This window comes from Triturus cristatus, chromosome 1_1 (genome assembly GCF_964204655.1).
Source record: "Triturus cristatus chromosome 1_1, aTriCri1.1, whole genome shotgun sequence".
NCBI lineage: Eukaryota > Metazoa > Chordata > Amphibia > Caudata > Salamandridae > Triturus > Triturus cristatus.
This window is the reverse complement of record NC_140579.1, coordinates 913,893,936-913,920,366: the sequence shown is the minus strand read 5'-3', so window position 1 is coordinate 913,920,366 and position 26,431 is coordinate 913,893,936.

Sequence of the window (26,431 nt, the reverse complement as noted above, 5' to 3'; positions counted from 1 at the left end):
GCAGAGCTGCTTTAGAGCCTAAGAACCAGGTCAGCAGAGCTGCTCAAGAGCCTAAGAACCAGGTCAGCAGAACTGCTCTAGAGCCACTGCACCTGGTCAGCAGAGCTGCACTAGAGACAGAGAACCAGGTCAGCAGAGCTGCTTTAGAGCCAGAGAACCAGGTCAGCAGTGCTGCTTTAGAGTCAGAGAACCAGGTCAGCGGAGCTTCTCTAGAGCCAGAGAACCAGGTCAGCAGAGCTGTTTCAAAGCCAGAGAACTAGGTCAGCAGAGCTTCTTCAACGGCAGAGAACCAGGTCAGCAGAGCTGCTGTAGAGCCAGAAAACCAGGAAAGCAGAGCTGATTCAGAGCCAGAGAACCAGGTCACCAGAACTGCTCTAGAGCCAGAGAACCAGGTCAGCAGAGCTGCTTTAGAGCCAGAGAACCAAGTCAGTAGAGCTGCTTTAGAGGAAGATAACCAGGTCAGCAGAGCTGCTTCAAATGCAGAGAACCAGGTCAGCAGAGCTGCTATAGAGCCTAAGAACCAGGTCAGGAGAGCTGCTGCAAAGGCAGAGAACCAGGTCAGCAGCGCTGCTGTAGAGCCAGAGAACCAGGTCACCAGAACTGCTCTAGAGCCAGAGAACCAGGTCAGCAGAGCTGCTTCAAAGCCAGAGAACCAGGTCAGCAGTGCTGCTGTAGAGCCAGAGAACCAGGTCAGCAGAGCTGCTCTAGAGCCATTGAACCTGGTCAGCAGTGCTGCTCTAGAGACAGAGAACCAGGTCAGCAGAGCTGGTCTAGAGCCTAAGAACCAGGTCAGGAGAGCTGTTTCAAAGCCAGAGAACCAGGTCAGTAGACCTTCTCTAGAGCCTAAGAACCAGGTCAGCAGAGCTGCTCAAGAGCCTAAGAACCAGGTCAACAGAACTGCTCTAGAGCCACTGCACCTGGTCAGCAGAGCTGCACTAGAGACAGAGAACCAGGTCAGCAGAGCTGCTTTAGAGCCAGAGAACCAGGTCAGCAGTGCTGCTTTAGAGTCAGAGAACCAGGTCAGCGGAGCTTCTCTAGAGCCAGAGAACCAGGTCAGCAGAGATGTTTCAAAGCCAGAGAACTAGGTCAGCAGAGCTGCTTCAACGGCAGAGAACCAGGTCAGCAGAGCTGCTGTAGAGCCAGAAAACCAGGAAAGCAGAGCTGATTCAGAGCCAGAGAACCAGGTCACCAGAACTGCTCTAGAGCCAGAGAACCAGGTCAGCAGAGCTGCTTTAGAGCCAGAGAACCAAGTCAGTAGAGCTGCTTTAGAGGAAGATAACCAGGTCAGCAGAGCTGCTTCAAATGCAGAGAACCAGGTTAGCAGAGCTGCTATAGAGCCTAAGAACCAGGTCAGGAGAGCTGCTGCAAAGGCAGAGAACCAGGTCAGCAGCGCTGCTGTAGAGCCAGAGAACCAGGTCACCAGAACTGCTCTAGAGCCAGAGAACCAGGTCAGCAGAGCTGCTTTAGAGCCAGAGAACCAGGTCAGCAGAGCTTTTGTAGAGCCAGACAACCAGGTAAACAGAGCTGCTTTAGAGCTAGATAACCAGGTCAGCAGAGCTGCTTCAGAGCCAGAGAACCAGGTCAGCAGAGTTGCTTTAGTGGGAGAGAACCATGTCAGCAGAGCTGCTTCAAAGCCAGAGAATCAGGTAAGCTGAGCTGCTTTAGAACCAGAATACCAGTTCAGCAGAGCTGATTCAAAGCCAGAGAACCAGGTCAGTAGAGCTTCTTTAGAGCCAGAGAACCAGGTCAGCAGTGCTGCTCTAGAGCCAGAGAACCAGGTCAGCATAGCTGCTTTAGAGCCAGAGAACCAGGTCAGCAGAGCTGCTTTAGAGCCTAAGAACCAGGTCAGCAGAGCTGCTCTAGAGCCATTGAACCTGGTCAGCAGAGCTGCTCTAGAGACAGAGAACCAGGTCAGCAGAGCTGCTCTAGAGCCTAAGAACCAGATCAGGAGAGCTGCTTCAAAGCCAGAGAACCAGGTCAGTAGAGCTTCTCTAGAGCCTACGAACCAGGTCAGCAGAGCCGTTCTAGAGTCACAGAACCAGGTCAGCAGAGCCGTTCTAAAGCCTAAGAGCCAGGTCAGCAGAGATGTTCTAGAGCCTAACAACCAGGTCAGCAGAACTGCTCTAGAGCCATTGCACCTGGTCAGCAGAGCTGTTCTAGAGACAGAGAACCAGGTCAGCAGAGCTGCATTAGAGACAGAAAACCAGGTCAGCAGAGCTGCTTCAAAGCTAGAGAACCAGGTCAGCAGACCTTCTTTAGAGCCAGAGTACCAGGTCAGCAGATCTGCTCTAGAGCCAGAGAACCAGGTCAGCAGAGCCATTCTAGAGCCTAAGAACCAGGTCATCTGAGCTGCTCTAGAGCCAAAGAACCGGGTCAGCAGAGCTGCTTTAGAGCCAGAGAACCAGGTCAGCAGAGCTTCCCTAGAGCCAGAGAACCAGGTCAGCAGAGCTGCTTCAAAGCCAGAGAACCAGGTCAGCAGTGCTGCTGTAGAGCCAGAGAACCAGGTCAGCAGAGCTGCTCTAGAGCCATTGAACCTGGTCAGCAGTGCTGCTCTAGAGACAGAGAACCAGGTCAGCAGAGCTGGTCTAGAGCCTAAGAACCAGGTCAGGAGAGCTGTTTCAAAGCCAGAAAACAAGGTCAGTAGACCTTCTCTAGAGCCTAAGAACCAGGTCAGCAGAGCTGCTCAAGAGCCTAAGAACCAGGTCAGCAGAACTGCTCTAGAGCCACTGCACCTGGTCAGCAGAGCTGCACTAGAGACAGAGAACCAGGTCAGCAGAGCTGCTTTAGAGCCAGAGAACCAGGTCAGCAGTGCTGCTTTAGAGTCAGAGAACCAGGTCAGCGGAGCTTCTCTAGAGCCAGAGAACCAGGTCAGCAGAGCTGTTTCAAAGCCAGAGAACTAGGTCAGCAGAGCTGCTTCAACGGCAGAGAACCAGGTCAGCAGAGCTGCTGTAGAGCCAGAAAACCAGGAAAGCAGAGCTGATTCAGAGCCAGAGAACCAGGTCACCAGAACTGCTCTAGAGCCAGAGAACCAGGTCAGCAGAGCTGCTTTAGAGCCAGAGAACCAAGTCAGTAGAGCTGCTTTAGAGGAAGATAACCAGGTCAGCAGAGCTGCTTTAGAGCCTAAGAACCAGGTCAGCAGAGCTGCTCTAGAGCCATTGAACCTGGTCAGCAGAGCTGCTCTAGAGACAGAGAACCAGGTCAGCTGAGCTGCTCTAGAGCCTAAGAACCAGATCAGGAGAGCTGCTTCAAAGCCAGAGAACCAGGTCAGTAGAGCTTCTCTAGAGCCTACAAACCAGGTCAGCAGAGCCGTTCTAGAGTCACAGAACCAGGTCAGCAGAGCCGTTCTAAAGCCTAAGAGCCAGGTCAGCAGAGATGTTCTAGAGCCTAAGAACCAGGTCAGCAGAACTGCTCTAGAGCCATTGCACCTGGTCAGCAGAGCTGTTCTAGAGACAGAGAACCAGGTCAGCAGAGCTGCATTAGAGACAGAAAACCAGGTCAGCAGAGCTGCTTCAAAGCTAGAGAACCAGGTCAGCAGACCTTCTTTAGAGCCAGAGTACCAGGTCAGCAGATCTGCTCTAGAGCCAGAGAACCAGGTCAGCAGAGCCGTTCTAGAGCCTAAGAACCAGGTCATCTGAGCTGCTCTAGAGCCAAAGAACCGGGTCAGCAGAGCTGCTTTAGAGCCAGAGAACCAGGTCAGCAGAGCTTCCCTAGAGCCAGAGAACCAGGTCAGCAGAGCTGCTTCAAAGCCAGAGAACCAGGTCAGCAGTGCTGCTGAAGAGCCAGAGAACCAGGTCAGCAGAGCTGCTCTAGAGCCATTGAACCTGGTCAGCAGTGCTGCTCTAGAGACAGAGAACCAGGTCAGCAGAGCTGGTCTAGAGCCTAAGAACCAGGTCAGGAGAGCTGTTTCAAAGCCAGAGAACAAGGTCGGTAGACCTTCTCTAGAGCCTAAGAACCAGGTCAGCAGAGCTGCTCAAGAGCCTAAGAACCAGGTCAGCAGAACTGCTCTAGAGCCACTGCACCTGGTCAGCAGAGCTGCACTAGAGACAGAGAACCAGGTCAGCAGAGCTGCTTTAGAGCCAGAGAACCAGGTCAGCAGTGCTGCTTTAGAGTCAGAGAACCAGGTCAGCGGAGCTTCTCTAGAGCCAGAGAACCAGGTCAGCAGAGCTGTTTCAAAGCCAGAGAACTAGGTCAGCAGAGCTGCTTCAACGGCAGAGAACCAGGTCAGCAGAGCTGCTGTAGAGCCAGAAAACCAGGAAAGCAGAGCTGATTCAGAGCCAGAGAACCAGGTCACCAGAACTGCTCTAGAGCCAGAGAACCAGGTCAGCAGAGCTGCTTTAGAGCCAGAGAACCAAGTCAGTAGAGCTGCTTTAGAGGAAGATAACCAGGTCAGCAGAGCTGCTTCAAATGCAGAGAACCAGGTCAGCAGAGCTGCTATAGAGCCTAAGAACCAGGTCAGGAGAGCTGCTGCAAAGGCAGAGAACCAGGTCAGCAGCGCTGCTGTAGAGCCAGAGAACCAGGTCACCAGAACTGCTCTAGAGCCAGAGAACCAGGTCAGCAGAGCTGCTTCAAAGCCAGAGAAGGAGGTCAGCAGTGCTGCTTTAGAGCCAGAGAACCAGGTCAGCAGAGCTGCTCTAGAGCCATTGAACCTGGTCAGCAGTGCTGCTCTAGAGACAGAGAACCAGGTCAGCAGAGCTGGTCTAGAGCCTAAGAACCAGGTCAGGAGAGCTGTTTCACAGCCAGAGAACCAGGTCAGTAGACCTTCTCTAGAGCCTAATAACCAGGTCAGCAGAGCTGCTCAAGAGCCTAAGAACCAGGTCAGCAGAACTGCTCTAGAGCCACTGCACCTGGTCAGCAGAGCTGCACTAGAGACAGAGAACCAGGTCAGCAGAGCTGCTTTAGAGCCAGAGAACCAGGTCAGCAGTGCTGCTTTAGAGTCAGAGAACCAGGTCAGCGGAGCTTCTCTAGAGCCTGTGGTAAATATTTCGTTACCGGTACTATTTTTATGTGGTAAAGTCTTAGTGAGAATAACTCAGTAAAAATAAGAGGCAGAATCCGTGATATTAGAGGTTTTAAAAGGCTTTATTCCTATACAAAGGAATACAATTCGAATTGTGGGCCTTCTATTCAATCACCACGAAAGTTCAGGAAGGAAGGGGGCATATATTATTGACAGATAGGCAGTTTTATAGAAAATACATTACAGTGAAACAGATGCAAGAGGCGTGACAGCTGATAATATAGATAAACTGTACATACGTAACTAATAGAGGCGTAAACATGGGTGTAACTAAAATACGTCATTAAACATGATGTCACAAGTGGGTGGATCCATAGAAGAATCCTGCAATGTCAGCAGAAATATTTGGCAGAGATGCGCGCGCAGCCGCATGACGTGCGATTGACGTGCAACTAGAGGGTGAAGGGGACTTGACATTTATCTCTACATGTGGAGACAGAAGTCTGGGGTTATGTCAACCTAATCCCAAATCATATCTAATATCCTATGTTTAAAGAACTGTGTTATCCAAAAGGAAAGGTCTCTAGGATAGAATCTATTCTATACTGACTGTTAGTGCGTGTACAAGCGTCTAAGTGTCTACACTAGATGCGAGGGAGTACGAATATTCCATGGTAACGGGGCTATGAATTACTTGCATGAGGACAGCGATGCCTGGCCCCTTTGCACGGTAGCTGGAGGAATGTTTACCTAAACTACTAGACAGGAATGCATCGGATGAGGAACGAAGGAGATAATCTCGAAGGTGAAATACAGTTTTTGGCAAGCAATATGCTGGATCAGGCACCGTTAGCCGCGCAGGGAGTAGGACAAAGTTCATAGATACAGATGTAGGCTCAGAATGGAGCTTTCAGAAGCAGAAGGCAGGAAAAGGCTTGATGACAGAATTCGGGGCCTACTCGCCTGAATCTGTAAAATGTGGAAAGTGAACCACATAAAGTCGGTGGCCTTTCATACTTAGGAATGGAATATCTGACCCATTCATGGCGGGTCTGAAAGAGGACATGTTGACGGTGGACGCACATATATTTGCGTCTTCAAAACTGGAGCAGGAGGGAATATACATGTACTTATAGCATGTACATGGAGCCGTTGGGGTCTACGATAGGGGACATAACTGATCACAAAATTCATATTTCCTCATTCCCTCCTTGTCCCCTACGGACCCTCAGGAGATATCGATCTTCATCAATCCATCGATCTGTTCATATAGCATCATTTGTTCTTCTTTCTTCTTCCGGGATCTTGAATGAAAACGTGGATGTGGGATACACGATGTGGCACACAGACCACAAATCGCTGGCCCACATTGTAGACATAAACAGCAACTGAATAGTATGAGAAAGCCAATACCTAGGAAGGATAGGATTCTCCATCCCCAGGCTGACAACACGCCCCAGAACCAACCGGACCAAGTCCAGGTGCCTGGACTCTGGTGTATCTGGCTTATAATCTTATGAAGGCGGGTTATGGCTTTATATACTGACGGCGAATTTTCTGGTATGAAAATGCAACAACTTGATCCGATGACCCTACAAGCTCCGCCCCTATCGGCCAGGATGACGTCAAGGACAAGACGATTTTGAAGCACAACAATCCGCATAGCAGACTGCTCTTCTGTTAAATTGCCTAAGGCGGAAATAGTCTCGTTCACTACTGCTTCAAGGGTTCTGGTTAATCTACGTATCAGCTTACTATTAGTGACTGTACCTATATAGGGAAAGAATCCTTTATTGAAATCTGTGTATTTTTCCCATGCTGTTTCAGTGTAATCGACAATTGGGAGATCTCTCTGCTGTCTATTGTGTACTAAATGGGTATTTCTATGATAATCAGGAGGAGCTAGGAAAACAGGTGGCAGAAGGAATGCTATGTAACAGGTACCATCCCAATCTAGAGGTAGACATATATATGCGGTCTGGCCACATATGAAGTAGGAATGATGGGAAGCTCTAAATGTAGACTTGCCTTGATCACTGAATTTTATTACAGTGGTACATTTACTATGGCCCATGTGTATGGAACCATTCTTTCTTATACATAATTCCCCTTTTACTTTGAATACTGACATAGCGGGCAAGATTGGTGTAGCTTCAGATTCAACGTTCAGGATCATGAGGTTAAGTGTAAAATTACCTAATCCATATACTTCATTTTCTAGATCAGTTCCTGTTCTTTTGGGGAGTCCCTCCTTGTTAGGGTAGCAGACTTTAAGTAAAACTAGGTTCAGGTTTCCCCAAACCCAGTTGTCTTGATAAACTGCGGAATTTGAATCTAGGGAATTAATCAAACTAAACCATGCTCCACAGGAGCCATTGTGTGTGAACGGATATGGAAAGAGGGGCAAAACTCCCTTATAGTTTTGATAGGGAGGGAGTCGGCCACATATCCAACAATTTGTGGCATTGCTGGTCTGATGGGAATGATGTAACATACTAATGAATGTGTTGTTGCGCAGCGCAAATCTATATGACAACTCATGCGGAGGTAATTCGCTAAAAGAATGTTCTGCAGTTATATTGTAAGCATGTTCAAGAATAGGGTAATACATATGCAATAGTATGCTGAAAATAATGATCAGAAGACTTAGAAAAAACAAAATTAATAATGTTACTGTACAGTGACTACGAAGTGATTTACAATACGCATGCTTTTTGAGCTGCATCTGATGATTTCTTTCTCTATTCCGGTCTAGAGGATACATGACAGAGACAAATTCAACCGATTCACCTTGGAGAGGACTTAAACAATCAAATTGTCTGACTTACTAGACCTCAATTTTAGTTTATAAAGTTCTGGTTTGGTTAATTCAACCAAGGGGAGCTTTGAGTCTGTCTGTGAGGGAATACAGGGTTGAGTAATCACACTGGTTGGTAGTCCATAAAATTTTTTGATATGACTCGAGTGCAACCACCCTTTGCGACCCTCAATCTTCACGGCAGTCCTTGTAGTCAGTAGAACCAACTTAGGCGACTTCCACCTAGGATCCAGTTGGGTCTTCCGGTCGAAATTCCTGACCAAAACCAGGTCACCAGGAACCACGTCATGGGGCTTCACCTCAGTATTATCGGGAAAAGCTGCGGTTACCTGTGAACGACAAGATTGTAGTGCAGACATCAAGGAAGCCAGGTAATCTGTCAGCATATTACAGTCAACATCAGTTATTTTGCGAGGTATAGGCGTCCCCCACATATTTGGTGGTCTACCGAAGATCACCTCGTACGGGGATAGCCCAGTTCGAGAATGTGCTACCATTCTCATGTAAAAGAGCGCAACTGGTAAGGCTACTATCCAGTCGACACCTTTTTCCCTACATATTTTGGACAATCTAATTTTCAGAGTTTGATTATGGCGTTCCACGAGACCTGCGGCCTCGGGATGCCGGACACAGTGGAATTTCCATTGGTAGCCTAACAAAAGGGAAACGTGTTTCATTAGTTCGGATGAGAACGGCTGGCCGTTATCTGAGTAGACAACACGTGGTAAACCGTACCGTGGGAAGAATTCTCGAACTAACTGTTTGGCAGTAGTCGGGGCAGTGTAATCTGTCCAACGGGAAAGAGCACAGACAACTACGAGAACATATTTGAATCCTCGACATCGTTCCATCTGGATATAATCCATCTGGAGGACTTCAAAAGCATGATTAGGAGGTTGAAATCCACCCTGCTCTACGGGGATGCTTTTACCTGGATTAAACTGACAACATATCATACAGGTACGAACTTTTTGTTTAGCTGCTGCTCGCAAGTGCTTGTTGAACCAAATGTGTTGAATGCTGTCTAGCATAGCTTTTTCTCCTAGGTGCGCTGGACTATGTATTGTGTTAATGATAACTTGAACCATAGAGTCGGGAAGAAACCATATAGATTTTTCCTTCGTCATCCATCCTTGATCCGTTTGGATCCCTCCTAATTCAGTCCATTTCTTTATTTCTTCTGGTGTAGCATGTGTCTGTATGTCAATTACATCAAGGGCGGGATCCTTAACTGTCATGCAATGTGTTAGTGTCGGAACTATTGTCTTTGTCATGTCAGTTGTGTGAGTCTGATTCTGAGCAGTCTGTTTAGCTGTTCTGTCAGCTAGGTCATTACCCTGAGAAATGATATCGGTAACTTTTGTATGGGCTTTGCATTTCATAATCGATATTGTAGTGGGTAGATGAATCGCATCTAATAGGGCTTGAATGAGGGGTCCGTGCTGGATGTGGGCACCGTGAGAAGTTAAATAACCTCTCTCTCGCCACAGTACGCCGAAGTCATGGACGACTCCGAATGCATAACGTGAATCTGTGTATATATTGACTTTCTTATTTTTGGCTTGAATACAGGCTTGTGTCAGAGCGATGAGCTCTGCTGCTTGAGCTGACAAAGTGTTAATACGATTTGTTTCAATGACTTCAGTGTCTGTTGTGACTGCGTAAGCAGCCACTAACTCTCCTGTACTTGTTCTCATACATGACCCATCTACATACAATGTCAAGTCTGGATCTGACAAAGGGATATCTGTCAAGTCTTGTCTGGGTTTCGTCGTGATAGTAATAATTTCGACACAATCATGTGCCAATGGATCTGTTCCGCTCACTGGTAACAGTGTGGCAGGATTTAACGTATTGCAACGTCTGATTTCTATGTGTGGCTGAAACAATGTCAGTTCGTAACCGGTGAGTCTCGCTATAGTCAAGTGTTGTGTTTGTGTGCGGTTCAAGAGAACCTCTACTGCATGTGGTACTTGTACTGTCAATTGATGTCCTAACACTATGGCATCGCTTTGTCTGATTGCTAAAGCTGTTGCTGCCACCGATTTCAGGCACGCAGGAAGAGCCTGAGCTACTGGATCTAATGTACTAGAGAAATAAGCACATGGTTTGTGTGATCCTGCTTGTTCCTGAGTGAGTACTGACAAAGCAGTACCTTCGCGTTCTGTAACAAAGAGTGTAAACTGTTTGCTGTAACATGGTGTTGCTAAAACAGGTGCTTGGCATAAAGCTTTCTTTAAGCTTTCAAAGGCGTGTGTATGTTCTTGAGTCCAAGGGAGGACAGTCGATGTGGTTGCCTCCTGTGTTGTCAACTGGATGAGTGGTTTTGCTAGAAATGCATATTGAGGGATCCACTGCCTACAGTATGAAGTGAGGCCTATAAAAGCCCGCACCTCCTTTTGTGTCTTGGGTGGTGGCATGTTAGCGATTAACTGGATGCGGTCGGATGTAAGCTGCCTTCCCTCCTTGGACAGCGAGTGCCCAAGGTAAACAACTCGCTGGACACAGAATTGCAGCTTAGAAGGGGACACCTTGTGCCCCTTGTCAGCCAAAAATTTTAAAACCGTCAGTGACGCTTTTTCACATTCAGGTTCGCTTCGGGCGGTGATCAGCAGATCATCGACATATTGAAGCAAGGCAGTGTTAACTGGCATGTGGATACTGTCAAGTTCTCGTTTCAGTGCTTGGCTATAGATGCTGGGGCTTTCTGTAAATCCTTGAGGTGCGCGTGTGAATTTAAAACTTCGTCCATTTAAACTGAATCCGAACAAATATTGACTTTCCGGATCGATTGGGACACTAAAGAAAGCATTCTTGAGATCAATTACAGTGAAGAACGTTGCTTCTGAGTCAATAGTTGTTAGTAATGAAGAGATATCGGGGACCACGGGGTATTGTGGTACAATACATTTATTTAATTCGCGCAGATCAATAACTAATCGATATACTGGTGATGCTTTTGGATCCGTTCTTTTAAGAATCGGAATTATCGGGGAATTACATACATTGGAGTCGGTTTCGACAACCACTCCTTGTGCAATGAGCTCGTCAATGATTTGCAGCAAAGCCACAACAGCATCGGGTGGTAACTTGTGTTGTCGTATTCGTGGTAATATTACTCCTGTTTTTAGTGTGACACGATATGGTGTAATATTCATGCAACCAACATCAGTGGGGCCTTGTGCCCATAAATGTGTAGGTAAATTCTGCAGTCGGTGATCCATGTCTCTGGACACGTAGTGACCTTTAAAGTCACGTAAAAATAGTCGTACTCCTTCCGGAGAACAACATATTATAGCTCCTAGAGCTTTCAATGTTTTTATACCTAACAAGTTTTCTGGACATGATTTAGTAAGCAATAAATCTGTAGTACGTGTCAATGGACCAATCGTAAGTGGAAGAGGTTGTGTTACGTCATTTATTATAGGTTTTCCTGAGAATCCAAGGGAAATATTTTGTGAGCCTGAGAGGGGTGCCCCTGGAACTTCACTGCGTCTTATAGTTGTTCTGCTTGCCCCTGTATCAAGTAAAAACTTTCTGTCTTCCCCTAATAGTTCACTATGTACATAAGGTCCCTCTTGGTCTACAGGAACCTCAATAAGGGGTAAGCCAACTTCCCTCTCTAGGCTATCTCATGAGTATCGCTGATAATCGGGATAATCTGCTTGTGCATACTGATACATCTGTTGTGTTGTTGCTTGTGTTGCAGCAATAGGCTGCGCTTGTGGTGGTGCTATGGTCTGTTGTGGAGCTCCCTGTTGCGGAGCTAGTTGTTGCGGAGCTAACCTAGGTTGTGCATGCTGAGGGATTTGTTGTTGATTCTGATCCTGTCTAGGTGGACGTGGTCTCTCCTGAGTTTTACCTGTAGCAATATTATGTTTCAGGACTGGACAATCGTGTATATAATGACCTTGTTGTTTACAATAGTTACATGTCCCTTTCGTAGGACCTGCGGAATTACCCTTATGATGACCATCGGCTGGAACTGACTGAGCAACAAGCATTTTCATTTTTGTATCTTTCATACGTCTTTGTTCGTGTTCTTGTTCTTCTCTAATTCTATTGTGATGATATTGTAACGTCTGTAACATCTGTGATGGGGTATTACCTTGCCAGGTACTTTCGAATTTCAATACTCTATTCTTAACTTGTAGCAGAGAATTTTCAACTAATTTTGTCACGAACAGATGTGGATATGACTCACTACTCGCTTTTATGCCACTATTTATACCAAAACATTTTTCAAATCGGGAATAGAAATCACTAGTGTCTTCATCTGGTTTTTGTTTACAGGCTGAGATTGCACCCCAGTCTTCCTTTTTCGTAGTTAATAAACATGGTAGTACCTGCACTAATAGTCCTGCTAGTGCTGTAGTCTTTTCCCCAAGTCCTGATCCTGCAGCTCGGGCCTTTTCTTCGTTTTCTAATGCTGTCCAATCTATCTTTTGGTCTCCCACCTCCCATTCCTTTTCTTTGAGTTTCTCATAAACACCGGCGGGTAATAGGACCTTTAATATTTTCATAATGTCGGGATAGGTATACTCTCCCATGAGTAACATGTCCTTTATTTCACGGTGGAAACCTGCTGGGTCCTTGTCATGGCTGGGTACTACTTTCTTCATTTCTAATAATTCTAATTTAGTTATAGGCGTGTACACAAATACGCGTGTAAAATTATCACCGGCACCTCTAATTGGGTGCACTTCGCGTAACGGGTTCTGTCTATCTATGTGATACATCTTTCTTCCCCTGATGGGAACTGGAACGTGTTCTGGGCATACGAAATTTAAATATTGGTTTCGGAATTCTAGAATTTCTTTAATCAAATCAGTACTTGACCCTCTCCATATATTCGTGAGCAGTTCTGTCAATATGTCAGGTAAGGGTTCTGGATCGGAGTGTTGGCTTTTATATAATACAAGGAGGTGTTGAATCATGTATATACTAGCTAAACGTTGTTCGTACGGGTCAAGATTCAGAAACGTGTGTGCAAGTACATAATCATTGTAGTCGCTGGGACTGTCAGCCCATTGTACTGCTGACCTAGCTAATTCTTGTTCGTCCATGGAATCGAGCATATGGTACCTTCTTCGATCTCGGAGTAATTTATCAACGGCTTGGAATAGGTGTTCGGGGGATTTTGTATTTAACATAGGGTTTGGAAAATGTCTATTATATTCTGGACGTATTGGACGTATCGGGTCGTTAAAGTCTCTAGTATTATTATGGGGTCTTCCTCTACCTACATAAGCTATTGTTTCGACTTGTTCTGATTCTTGCTCCTCCTCCTCTTCTGGTTCTACTCTGTCTGTTTCTCGTCTTTCTTTATGTATTCGTTCTACTTCCTTGCGGATCTTTCGACTCATGGCGATTATACACGCCTGTCTATCGTGTTTCTCTTCTGATATGTTCTGACCCCATTTGACAAGTCTTTGCATGGTATCGTGATCTGCCCCGGGCCTGTCTTGGTTCCTAATTACACAATTTATGAAAAAACGTAGTAGTTGTCTTTGGACATCCACTTTCTGATATTCCATAGCTTCATTAATACTTTCTGGACCTCGCCCTGTGTGGACAAAGCGATATATTTCGTCTAGGTGTTCACCCATAAATCAAGAAATAATACGGCATCTAGACCATGCTTATGATACATAAAGTATCCTGGAGTATCCCTAGGTGGAATGGGAACAGCTTCTTCGAGTACACCTTTTCTAGTTTTGATCTGTCTTAGTTTCGAAAAGAGCGGCATTTTTAGATCTTGTTTCTAGAACACACTTTATACGATGAACACAATAATGAACAGTCATTCACACCACAATATATAGAACGTATTAAAACATTTTAACATTTAACAGTTTTAACGAACAATGATAACTAATAGAAAACTAGTTACTGACATAATACTGACACTAGATAATACTTATTTATATGCAAGACATACTATATATACTGCTAAACAGTACAGATACACTGCTGAAACAGTGCAGACCGGATTTGTGTACCCAAACCCGTCTTGACCGGCACAGACTATGTGCACGTAAAATGCCTCCCCGGTAATGGTACTCACCGGGTAGCTCGGAACGGAAGGCCTCGGAACGGAACTGAAACTGGACCGGACTGGACTCGACTCGACTGGACTCGGAACTTCGGAACCTGGTGGGCCTCTGTATACCTCGGATCTTGCTCTCTCAGCTAGGCTCTGGTCGGGATACTTCGCACTTCTCACCGCCTCGTCTGGGTGTTGATCGCAGCCTCAGTCGCTCCCGCTTGGCCGGAGGGAGATACAGGAAATCCTGCGGGTACGCGTTTTTGTCCGTTCAGCTGTGGCAGGAGACCGGGCCTGCAACGCACCGCCGGCGCGTGAGATGAGAAAGTGTCCCTGTTCGGGCGCCAATTTATGTGGTAAATATTTCGTTACCGGTACTATTTTTATGCGGTAAAGTCTTAGTGAGAATAACTCAGTAAAAATAAGAGGCAGAATCCGTGATATTAGAGGTTTTAAAAGGCTTTATTCCTATACAAAGGAATACAATTCGAATTGTGGGCCTTCTATTCCATCACCACGAAAGTTCAGGAAGGAAGGGGGCATATATTATTGACAGATAGGCAGTTTTATAGAAAATACATTACAGTGAAACAGATGCAAGAGGCGTGACAGCTGATAATATAGATAAACTGTACATACGTAACTAATAGAGGCGTAAACATGGGTGTAACTAAAATACGTCATTAAACATGATGTCACAAGTGGGTGGATCCATAGAAGAATCCTGCAATGTCAGCAGAAATATTTGGCAGAGATGCGCGCGCAGCCGCATGACGTGCGATTGACGTGCAACTAGAGGGTGAAGGGGACTTGACATTTAGCTCTACATGTGGAGACAGAAGTCTGGGGTTATGTCAACCTAATCCCAAATCATATCTAATATCCTATGTTTAAAGAACTGTGTTATCCAAAAGGAAAGGTCTCTAGGATAGAATCTATTCTATACTGACTGTTAGTGCGTGTACAAGCGTCTAAGTGTCTACACTAGATGCGAGGGAGTAGGAATATTCCATGGTAACGGGGCTATGAATTACTTGCATGAGGACAGCGATGCCTGGCCCCTTTGCACGGTAGCTGGAGGAATGTTTACCTAAACTACTAGACAGGAATGCATCGGATGAGGAACGAAGGAGATAATCTCGAAGGTGAAATACAGTTTTTGGCAAGCAATATGCTGGATCAGGCACCGTTAGCCGCGCAGGGAGTAGGACAAAGTTCATGGATACAGATGTAGGCTCAGACTGGAGCTTTCAGAAGCAGAAGGCAGGAAAAGGCTTGATGACAGAATTCGGGGCCTACTCGCCTGAATCTGTAAAATGTGGAAAGTGAACCACATAAAGTCGGTGGCCTTTCATACTTAGGAATGGAATATCTGACCCATTCATGGCGGGTCTGAAAGAGGACATGTTGACGGTGGACGCACATATATTTGCGTCTTCAAAACTGGAGCAGGAGGGAACATACATGTACTTATAGCATGTACATGGAGCCGTTGGGGTCTACGATAGGGGACATAACTGATCACAAAATTCATATTTCCTCAAGCCAGAGAACCAGGTCAGCAGAGCTGCTTTAGAGCCAGAGAACCAAGTCAGTAGAGCTGCTTTAGAGGAAGATAACCAGGTCAGCAGAGCTGCTTCAAATGCAGAGAACCAGGTCAGCAGAGCTGCTATAGAGCCTAAGAACCAGGTCAGGAGAGCTGCTGCAAAGGCAGAGAACCAGGTCAGCAGCGCTGCTGTAGAGCCAGAGAACCAGGTCACCAGAACTGCTCTAGAGCCAGAGAACCAGGTCAGCAGAGCTGCTTTAGAGCCAGAGAACCAGGTCAGCAGAGCTTTTGTAGAGCCAGACAACCAGGTAAACAGAGCTGCTTTAGAGCTAGAGAACCAGGTCAGCAGAGCTGCTCTAGAGACTGAGAACCAGGTCAGCAGAGCTGGTCTAGAGCCTAAGAACCAGGTCAGGAGAGCTGTTTCACAGCCAGAGAACCAGGTCAGTAGACCTTCTCTAGAGCCTAAGAACCAGGTCAGCAGAGCTGCTCAAGAGCCATTGAACCTGGTCAGCAGTGCTGCTCTAGAGACAGAGAACCAGGTCAGCAGAGCTGGTCTAGAGCCTAAGAACCAGGTCAGGAGAGCTGTTTCACAGCCAGAGAACCAGGTCAGTAGACCTTCTCTAGAGCCTAATAACCAGGTCAGCAGAGCTGCTCAAGAGCCTAAGAACCAGGTCAGCAGAACTGCTCTAGAGCCACTGCACCTGGTCAGCAGAGCTGCACTAGAGACAGAGAACCAGGTCAGCAGAGCTGCTTTAGAGCCAGAGAACCAGGTCAGCAGTGCTGCTTTAGAGTCAGAGAACCAGGTCAGCGGAGCTTCTCTAGAGCCAGAGAACCAGGTCAGCAGAGCTGTTTCAAAGCCAGAGAACTAGGTCAGCAGAGCTGCTTCAACGGCAGAGAACCAGGTCAGCAGAGCTGCTGTAGAGCCAGAAAACCAGGAAAGCAGAGCTGATTCAGAGCCAGAGAACCAGGTCACCAGAACTGCTCTAGAGCCAGAGAACCAGGTCAGCAGAGCTGCTTTAGAGCCAGAGAACCAAGTCAGTAGAGCTGCTTTAGAGTAAGATAACCAGGTCAGCAGAGCTGCTTCAAATGCAGAGAACCAGGTCAGCAGAGCTGCTATAGAGCCTAAGAACCAGGTCAGGAGAGCTGCTGCAAAGGCAGAGAACCAGGTCAGCAGCGCTGCTGTAGAGCCAGAGAACCAGGTCACCAGAACTGCTCTAGAGCCAGAGAACCAGGTCAGCAGAGCTGCTTTAGAGCCAGAGAACCAGGTCAGCAGGGCTTTTGTAGAGCCAGACAACCAGGTAAACAGAGCTGCTTTAGAGCTAGAGAACCAGGTCAGCAGAGCTGCTCTAGAGACAGAGAACCAGGTCAGCAGAGTTGGTCTAGAGCCTAAGAACCAGGTCAGGAGAGCTGTTTCACAGCCAGAGAACCAGGTCAGTAGACCTTCTCTAGAGCCTAAGAACCAGGTCAGCAGAGCTGCTCAAGAGCCATTGAACCTGGTCAGCAGTGCTGCTCTAGAGACAGAGAACCAGGTCAGCAGAGCTGGTCTAGAGCCTAAGAACCAGGTCAGGAGAGCTGTTTCACAGCCAGAGAACCAGGTCAGTAGACCTTCTCTAGAGCCTAAGAACCAGGTCAGCAGAGCTGCTCAAGAGCCTAAGAACCAGGTCAGCAGAACTGCTCTAGAGCCACTGCACCTGGTCAGCAGAGCTGCACTAGAGACAGAGAACCAGGTCAGCAGAGCTGCTTTAGAGCCAGAGAACCAGGTCAGCAGTGCTGCTTTAGAGTCAGAGAACCAGGTCAGCGGAGCTTCTCTAGAGCCAGAGAACCAGGTCAGCAGAGCTGTTTCAAAGCCAGAGAACTAGGTCAGCAGAGCTGCTTCAACGGCAGAGAACCAGGTCAGCAGAGCTGCTGTAGAGCCAGAAAACCAGGAAAGCAGAGCTGATTCAGAGCCAGAGAACCAGGTCACCAGAACTGCTCTAGAGCCAGAGAACCAGGTCAGCAGAGCTGCTTTAGAGCCAGAGAACCAAGTCAGTAGAGCTGCTTTAGAGGAAGATAACCAGGTCAGCAGAGCTGCTTCAAATGCAGAGAACCAGGTCAGCAGAGCTGCTATAGAGCCTAAGAACCAGGTCAGGAGAGCTGCTGCAAAGGCAGAGAACCAGGTCAGCAGCGCTGCTGTAGAGCCAGAGAACCAGGTCACCAGAACTGCTCTAGAGCCAGAGAACCAGGTCAGCAGAGCTGCTTTAGAGCCAGAGAACCAGGTCAGCAGAGCTTTTGTAGAGCCAGACAACCAGGTAAACAGAGCTGCTTTAGAGCTAGAGAACCAGGTCAGCAGAGCTGCTTCAGAGCCAGAGAACCAGGTCAGCAGAGCTGCTTTAGTGGGAGAGAACCATGTCAGCAGAGCTGCTTCAAAGCCAGAGAATCAGGTAAGCTGAGCTGCTTTAGAACCAGAATACCAGTTCAGCAGAGCTGATTCAAAGCCAGAGAACCAGGTCAGTAGAGCTTCTTTAGAGCCAGAGAACCAGGTCAGCAGTGCTGCTCTAGAGCCAGAGAACCAGGTCAGCATAGCTGCTTTAGAGCCAGAGAACCAGGTCAGCAGAGCTGCTTTAGAGCCTAAGAACCAGGTCAGCAGAGCTGCTCTAGAGCCATTGAACCTGGTCAGCAGAGCTGCTCTAGAGACAGAGAACCAGGTCAGCAGAGCTGCTCTAGAGCCTAAGAACCAGATCAGGAGAGCTGCTTCAGAGCCAGAGAACCAGGTCAGTAGAGCTTCTCTAGAGCCTACGAACCAGGTCAGCAGAGCCGTTCTAGAGTCACAGAACCAGGTCAGCAGAGCCGTTCTAAAGCCTAAGAGCCAGGTCAGCAGAGATGCTCTAGAGCCTAAGAACCAGGTCAGCAGAACTGCTCTAGAGCCATTGCACCTGGTCAGCAGAGCTGTTCTAGAGACAGAGAACCAGGTCAGCAGAGCTGCATTAGAGCATGAGAACCAGGTCAGCAGAGCTGCTCTAGAGCCAGAGAACTAGGTCAGAAGAGATGCTCTAGAGGCAGAGAACCAGGTCAGCAGAGCTGCTTCAAAGCCAGAGAACCAGGTCAGCAGAGCTTCTCTAGAGCCAGATAACCAGGTCAGCAAAGCTGCTTCAAAGCCAGAGAGCTACGTAAGCTGAGCGGCTTTAGAACCAGAATACCAGGTCAGCAGAGCTGCTCTAGAGCCAGAGAACCAGGTCAGCAGAGCTGCTTTAGAGCCAGAGAACCAGGTCAGCAGAGCTACTCTAGAGCCAGAGTACCAGGTCAACAGAGCTACTCTAGAGCCAGACAACCAGGTCAGCAGAGCTGCTTTAGAGCCTAAGAACCAGGTCAGCAGAACTGCTCTAGAGCCACTGCACCTGGTCAGCAGAGCTGCTTTAGAGCCTAAGAACCAGGTCAGCAGAACTGCTCTAGAGCCACTGCACCTGGTCAGCAGAGCTGCACTAGAGACAGAGAACCAGGTCAGCAGAGCTGCTTTAGAGCCAGAGAACCAGGTCAGCAGTGCTGCTTTAGAGTCAGAGAACCAGGTCAGCGGAGCTTCTCTAGAGCCAGAGAACCAGGTCAGCAGAGCTGTTTCAAAGCCAGAGAACTAGATCAGCAGAGCTGCTTCAATGGCAGAGAACCAGGTCAGCAGAGCTGCTGTAGAGCCAGAAAACCAGGAAAGCAGAGCTGATTCAGAGCCAGAGAACCAGGTCACCAGAACTGCTCTAGAGCCAGAGAACCAGGTCAGCAGAGCTGCTTTAGAGCCAGAGAACCAAGTCAGTAGAGCTGCTTTAGAGGGAGATAACCAGGTCAGCAGAGCTGCTTCAAATGCAGAGAACCAGGTCAGCAGAGCTGCTATAGAGCCTAAGAACCAGGTCAGGAGAGCTGCTGCAAAGGCAGAGAACCAGGTCAGCAGCACTGCTGTAGAGCCAAAGAACCAGGTCACCAGAACTGTTCAAGAGCTAGAGAACCAGGTCAGCAGAGCTGCTTTAGAGCCAGAGAACCAGGTCAGCAGAGCTTTTGCAGAGCCAGACAACCAGGTATGCAGAGCTGCTTTAGAGCTAGAGAACCAGGTCAGCAGAGCTGCTTCAGAGCCAGAGAATCAGGTAAGCTGAGCTGCTTTAGAACCAGAATACCAGTTCAGCAGAGCTGATTCAAAGCCAGAGAACCAGGTCAGTAGAGCTTCTTTAGAGCCAGAGAACCAGGTCAGCAGTGCTGCTCTAGAGCCAGAGAACCAGGTCAGCAGAGCTGCTTTAGAGCCAGAGAACCAGGTCAGCAGAGCTGCTTTAGAGCCTAAGAACCAGGTCAGCAGAGCTGCTCTAGAGCCATTGAACCTGGTCAGCTGAGCTGCTCTAGAGACAGAGAACCAGGTCAGCAGAGCTGCTCTAGAGCCTAAGAACCAGGTCAGGAGAGCTGCTTCAAAGCCAGAGAACCAGGTCAGTAGAGCTTCTCTAGAGCCTACGAACCAGGTCAGCAGAGCTGTTCTAGAGTCAGAGAACCAGGTCAGCAGAGCCGTTCTAAAGCCTAAGAGCCAGGTCAGCAGAGATGAAGTACTGGGTATTTTAGACCCAGCGGTGCAGGGGCACACACCCTATGACTTCGGGGTTTCACCCTGTTCCGGACCTACAGAAACACAGAGTCTTCTGGGTGAAGTCAAAGAATCGTTTATTGGCTGCAGACCAATGACAGGTATCCTAGAAGTACAACAGCGTGTATGTTCTCAGGAGACTGCTGAAAATCATAGAAACGGACTTCATCTTAAATACGCTTTTTCCTGCCTCAAGCATACATTCCTAGGTTTTATGAAACGGCAATATAACAGTGTACATTACAAAGAAAAGGCAGAGTCATGATGACCATCCCACATTCCAGTTCGGCCAACTCACAATGATTTACACAATAAGGTTGCGATCCCACGTTAGATGTCAGTAGACCCCCCAATAAACATGAGCATCTCCTGTTTTGGGAAACAAGTCATAAAGCAGGAACAAGCAGGTGTGGAAGAGATTAGCCGGGGGTTTGTGTAGGATGAGAAGGGTTTTATGATGGGTCGAGCCCTGATGCTAATCACAGGTGGACGGAGGAAGGGGAGCTCGTGAGACCGGTTTGACCCGGGGCAGCAGAGCCAGCTGCCCAGGTCACCGAGAAGTCACGGGAAAGCACATGTACTGAGAGGTCCGTATTTGCTCCATTATAGCCTATGTGAGGGCAATGACAAGATGGCCACTGCTTCCAAAATGGAACCCGCGTAGTGAAGCAGAATAACGTGTACACAGTGCATTCAGGGCTAGAACGACGAGTAAAGCACTCGTACATGCCGCATTTACCATTTGCGGTTCGCTAATACCACATAGACAGGGGTAGGGCCCTGTCCCCTACGCGGTCCCGAATATTAAAGTACGACAGACCCTCCTTTTGCCCTTACATAGGCAATCCCTATACTCATCTTAATCCGAGTCCAGGTCAATGTTCGCAAAGTCATGGAGATGTTGCTGTAGCATCATCCTATTACTTAGCTCGTCTCTCGATACAGGTTTCCTTACACATAAGGTAGCACAGAGACCACATATCGCAGGAGCACACTGTAAACACAGGCAGAGCAGGAAAAGAATGGCTAAGATCATTCCAATGACCATCAGAACTTTCCAACCCCAGGCAGATATCAGTTCCCAGAACCATCCCATCAATGACCAATCTCCCTTATCCACGTGTATGGCTTCAGATATTTTATGGAGTTTGGAGATGGCTTGATACACCGTTGGAGCATTGTCTGGAATGAAAATGCAGCAACTGGATTGGATGACCTTGCATACCCCACCGCGGTCTGCAAGAATAACGTCTAGGACCATGCGGTTCTGTAGAGTCATAAGGCGGTCCGCTTGGAGCTCAGCTGTCAGATTACTAAGGGCACCAGCCGTTACATTGATAGTGGATTCAACCACACGCGTCAGCTGTCTCAGGTTCCTACTATTGACCATAGGTCCCCAAAACGGCAGGAAACCCAAGAAGAAGTCTCCTGCTTCCTGACCGGCAGTGTCCTCCTTACTAATTACACCTCTCACAACTCTGGTCTTGTGATAATCAGAGGCAGCAGTGAAGGTAGGCGGTAGCAGATTCGCAATATAACATGTGCCCGAGAAATCAGGGGGCAACCATGTATATGCTCGGTTATTACAGATGAAATAGGTACTCTGGGCAGCTAGAAACGCTGGGGAAAACTGTGACGGGAAAGTGTACGTTTCGGTACAGTCACTTCTACCCAGTTGAGCCCTAGGGTTCTGACCATTACCCTGTAAGCAGAACCGACCCATGTGGGGTACGACCCAGATTGGGGATGAGATTTGTCGCTGTCTTTCACCCAGACTAATACTATACCCTGTCGCGTTCCATCCTACATAAGGTCTCAACTCTTCTTTGGGAATGGACGAGTATGCATTGATATCCCTACTCATATCAGCAACTCCTTTCATTAAAGCCTTATTATTGGTGATGGGTCTGATGGAACGCGGTTGGCGAGGGGAGTACGTCTCCAGAGCATAGAGAAACATGGTCTGGAATGCCCATGATGATCCATTTGAACTATACGGCAACACCAGGTAGGGAATACCCTTGTTAATGGTATGTGGCATTAACCCACAGACCCAGCAATTGGTCGTATTCACTACTAGCTGGTGCTGGTGCAAGAGCTGGATAAACGAGTTATTTACGAATTCCGATCGTCTGGTCTGTTCGTGCTCAGGCAGGGGGTGAAAAGAGTGAGAGGAGGCAGTAGAAAGGAATATAGGCTGTTGAGTGGGTGCAATAGGCTTTTGAGCGGAGAGGAACACAAGTCCTACAATAAACATCATAATACTACACAGTATAAAAAGGCACAAAAAGACAAAACATTTACTTTTTACAATTCCACACATCCTGGTTTTAGAGCTCATTTCCTCGATCGGTCTCTCCATCTTAAAAAACTCCATCCTCTACTCGGGCCGCTCGCGGCGGGTGAGTTTCTTCTGCTGAGGAGTACGCCTGCCAGTCCAGGGAAACGCCCTAGACCAACCAGAACCGTCGACCTAACGTCTTCGGCCTGTACCCCAAAGTCTTGACACCGCGACCCTGCGGCAGAACCCGGATGGTGGTTCGAAAAACAAAAAATCAAGAAAGTCTTTCAGATAGGAGAGTAAAAAATGTCAAAAAGGAAATAGTGAGGAAATCTTTATTTGTCCATGGGCCTAGGTCTCAAATTATAACGTAGACGGCCAGGTGCCGTTTGGTCTCGAAACAAAAGTTCAGGCTCAGTGGTGTCCAATCGATTCGATGGTGGCACAGCTTCCTGCAGAATATCGTCACTCTCTTGGTCTGAAACTGTGCCTCTTAGGCGTGCATCACTGAATGGTGTGAAACGGAGTACAGTGTCTGTCTCAGAGTCGGTGATACCCTCTTTGACCCACCGGTCATATGGCAAAGGCAAGGGGACTACCTTGCAGTGGGTACCATGAACCCAGTGCTTCTTCCCTTTCACTCGCACCGCTGACCTTGTCGATAGTAGAACAAGATGAGGGCCAAGCCAGCGGGGCTCGTCGTTGCTCTTGCGCTGGAAGTTCCGCACTAGCACCCACGTACCAGGGTTGATAGGGTGTCCAGGAGGTTCAGAGGCTTGGGGAAGAGTATCATGTACCTGTTGGTGCAAAACACGCAGTTTAACAGTCAAATCATACAGGTAATCAAGCAGCACTGGATGCTCTATCTCACTGAATTTCGTGGGCCTTGGCACACCCCATACATTAGCCGGGCGGCCAAAGACCACCTCGTAGGGGCTAAGTCCCACTCGTGAGTGTATTGTCATTCTGGTGGACAGGAGTGCTAGAGGCAGGGCATCAGGCCATTTAAGACCAGTGCTAGCCTGAATTTTAGCCAACTTGAGCTTTAAGGCTCCATTGTAGCTCTCTACCAATCCAGCTGATTGGGGGTGATTTGCAGCGTGGAACTTCTGCTGGATGCCTAAACCTTCACATACATTCTTCATCACTTTACCCACGAACTCACTCCCATTATCACACCAGACCACTCTCGGCATTCCAAACCTGGGGAAAAACTCCTTCACAAGGGCTTTGGCTGTGGATAGGGCAGTGTTATCTTTTAGAGGATAAGCCTCAATCCATTTTGAGAAAGCACAAACAACCACTAGTACATATTTCAGGTTGTTGCATATTTCCATGTGAATAAAGTCCAGCTGCAAAACTTCGAATGGACATGATGGGGGCGCAAAGTGACCGGCCGGAGTTGGGGTTCCCCTACCAGGGTTGTACTTCAAGCATACCATACAATTCTTGACCACGTTCTCTGCACACTTGGGAATCCCAGCATTCTGCCATACTGGAGCCAACAACTTGCATATACCTTTCGTACTGATGTGTGCCATTCCATGCGCCATAGTAACTACTGGAAGCACATACGCGTCAGGCAACAACCATCGCCTATGTTCTGTCAGATCAGTCCAGCAACCATTCTCATCCAACTTACCCATACTTTCTCTCCACTTGCTTAACTCTTCCTCTGTGGCTTCAGCTTGAAGCGACTTCACACTCTCTATTGTGTTCTCACACATTCCTACATCATTAACCCATCTTGCGGGGCCTGCAACATACATTCTAGTCTTCACATTCTGTGCGGTTTCTCTCGCGGTCTCATCAGCAAACGCATTCCCACGACCAACATCGTCTGTGACTTTCCTGTGCGCACTGCATTTCATGATCGCAACTTGCAACGGTAGGGTCAGTGACTCAAGGAGATCATTCACCAACTTGCCATTCTGAATTTTAGCTCCATGTGACGTCAGGAACCCACGCTCCTTCCACAAACGTCCAAAATTATGAGCCACGCCAAAGGCGTACTGGCTATCTGTATATATATTCACTCTCATTCCTTCAGATAACACACATGCTCTCGTGAGGGCGATTAATTCTGCTGCTTGGGCCGAATTATGTGGCACTCGTGCAGTTTCCACAACCGTATGTAAAGTCGTGATAGCATATGCAGCAGTCGTGTCACCATTAGGGAGCTTAAAACATGAACCATCTACCCACAAAGTACCATCACACTCAGTCAGGGGAGTATCTTTCAGATCCACTCTTCCTTTCGTCTCTTCTTCCGTTCTAAACAGACAGTCATGTTGCTCAATCTCATCTGAGTCTGCTGGAATCGGCAACAACGTAGCTGGATTCAGCGTATTGCATCGTTTTATGTGTATGTGATTCGCTAACAGTGTAAGTTCGTAACCCGATAGGCGTGCACTAGTCAAGTGTTGTGTCTTGGTTCTATTCAATAATGTGTCTACAGCATGTGGAACCATAACGATCAATGTGTTGTCCATTACCAGACCAGCAGATTGTCGGATAGACATCGCTGCAGCAGCTGTCGCTCTCAGACAGCTTGGCAATGCCCTCGCTACAGGGTCCAAAGTGGATGAAAAATACGCGCATGGGCGTGGTCTGTCGCCAAAAGGCTGTGTTAACACTGACAACGCACATCCATCTTTCTCGTGCACATACAATGTAAAAGGTTTACTGTAGTCGGGAGTACCCAACACAGGTGCTGAACATAATGCATTACGCAATTCCACAAAACTTTTCTGGCACTCTTCAGACCGTGGGATAGGATTCGGTGTGTCTTTGCATGTTAAGGCTAACAAAGGTTTTGCCAGCAAGGAGAAACTAGGGATCCAATGCCTACAGTATGAGGTAATGCCCAAGAAAGCACGTACTTCTCTCTGTGTCTTTGGCACACTCAACTGTGCAATGGCTTGAATTCTCTCTGGGGTCAGTCTCCTTCCCTCCTTCGATAAGAGATGACCTAAGTAGGTCACTTCTTGTCGACAATATTGCAGCTTAGATAAGGACACCTTGTGATGAAAAACGGATAAATGGTGCAACAATGACAATGTGGCTTCTTTGCAGATCTTTTCAGTATCCGCAGCGATCAGTAAATCGTCTACGTACTGAATCAGGATAGCGCCACTAGGTAAAACAAGTGCATCAAGCTGTGCTTTCAAAGCTTGACTGTATATAGATGGACTCTCACAGTAGCCCTGGGGAGCGCGTTTGAAGCGGAAGCTTCGGCCTCCCAGACTGAACCCGAAAATGTCTCTACTCTCTTCTGCAATTGGAATGCTAAAGAAAGTATTCTTTAAATCGATCACTGAAAACCATTCAGCAGAGGCTGGAATCATCGTTAACAAAGCAGTTATATCAGGGACAACTGGAAACTGTGGCACAACAATCTTATTAACCTCTCTAAGATCAATCACAAATCTGTAAACAGGTGGCTGTGAAGGATCCGTTCGTTTTAAGACAGGTAAAATCGGGCTATTGCAAACGTTGCCTCTTGTTTCTTCAATCACACCCTTATCAATAAAGTCGTGGACAATGTCTAACAATGCTTTCTGGCCTTCATTAGAGATCTTGTACTGGGGAATACGTGGCAGTCTGACATTAGCCTTTAAAGTCACCACGTATGGCGGTATCTCCAAGAGGCCCACATCATTGGGACCAGTAGCCCAAAGGGCATCCGGAAGGGATGACAGTTCAGGCGGCATTGTACTTTTGGAAAAGTACATTGGGGAAATTACTTTCTTGCCTAATGTAAGTTGTACTCCCGAAGGAGAACAATACAACGTGGCATGCAATCTTTTCAACAAATCCAGTCCTAGCAAATTCTCACCACAACCTGTCGTCAGAATCAGAGGTGCTTTCAGCTCACAAGGTCCAACAGAAAGTGACACGGGACTAGAAATCGGGTTCCTAACTGGGGCGCCAGAAAAACCTACCGAAACATTTATATCGCCAGACAAAGGTGCGCCAGGGAGTTTGGAATGCATAATTGAACTCTTTGCAGCACCAGTGTCTAGCAGAAAAGGCTCCGTTACATTTGCTGTAGTCACCTCAACATACGGTCCACTCTGATCCACTGGCACTGAAACAATTACCTCTCTCTGTCTACGGCTGTCCTAGTAATCATTATTTTCTGCATCACCATCTTCTGCATAATAATCATTATTATAATACTGTGCCGTATTACCAA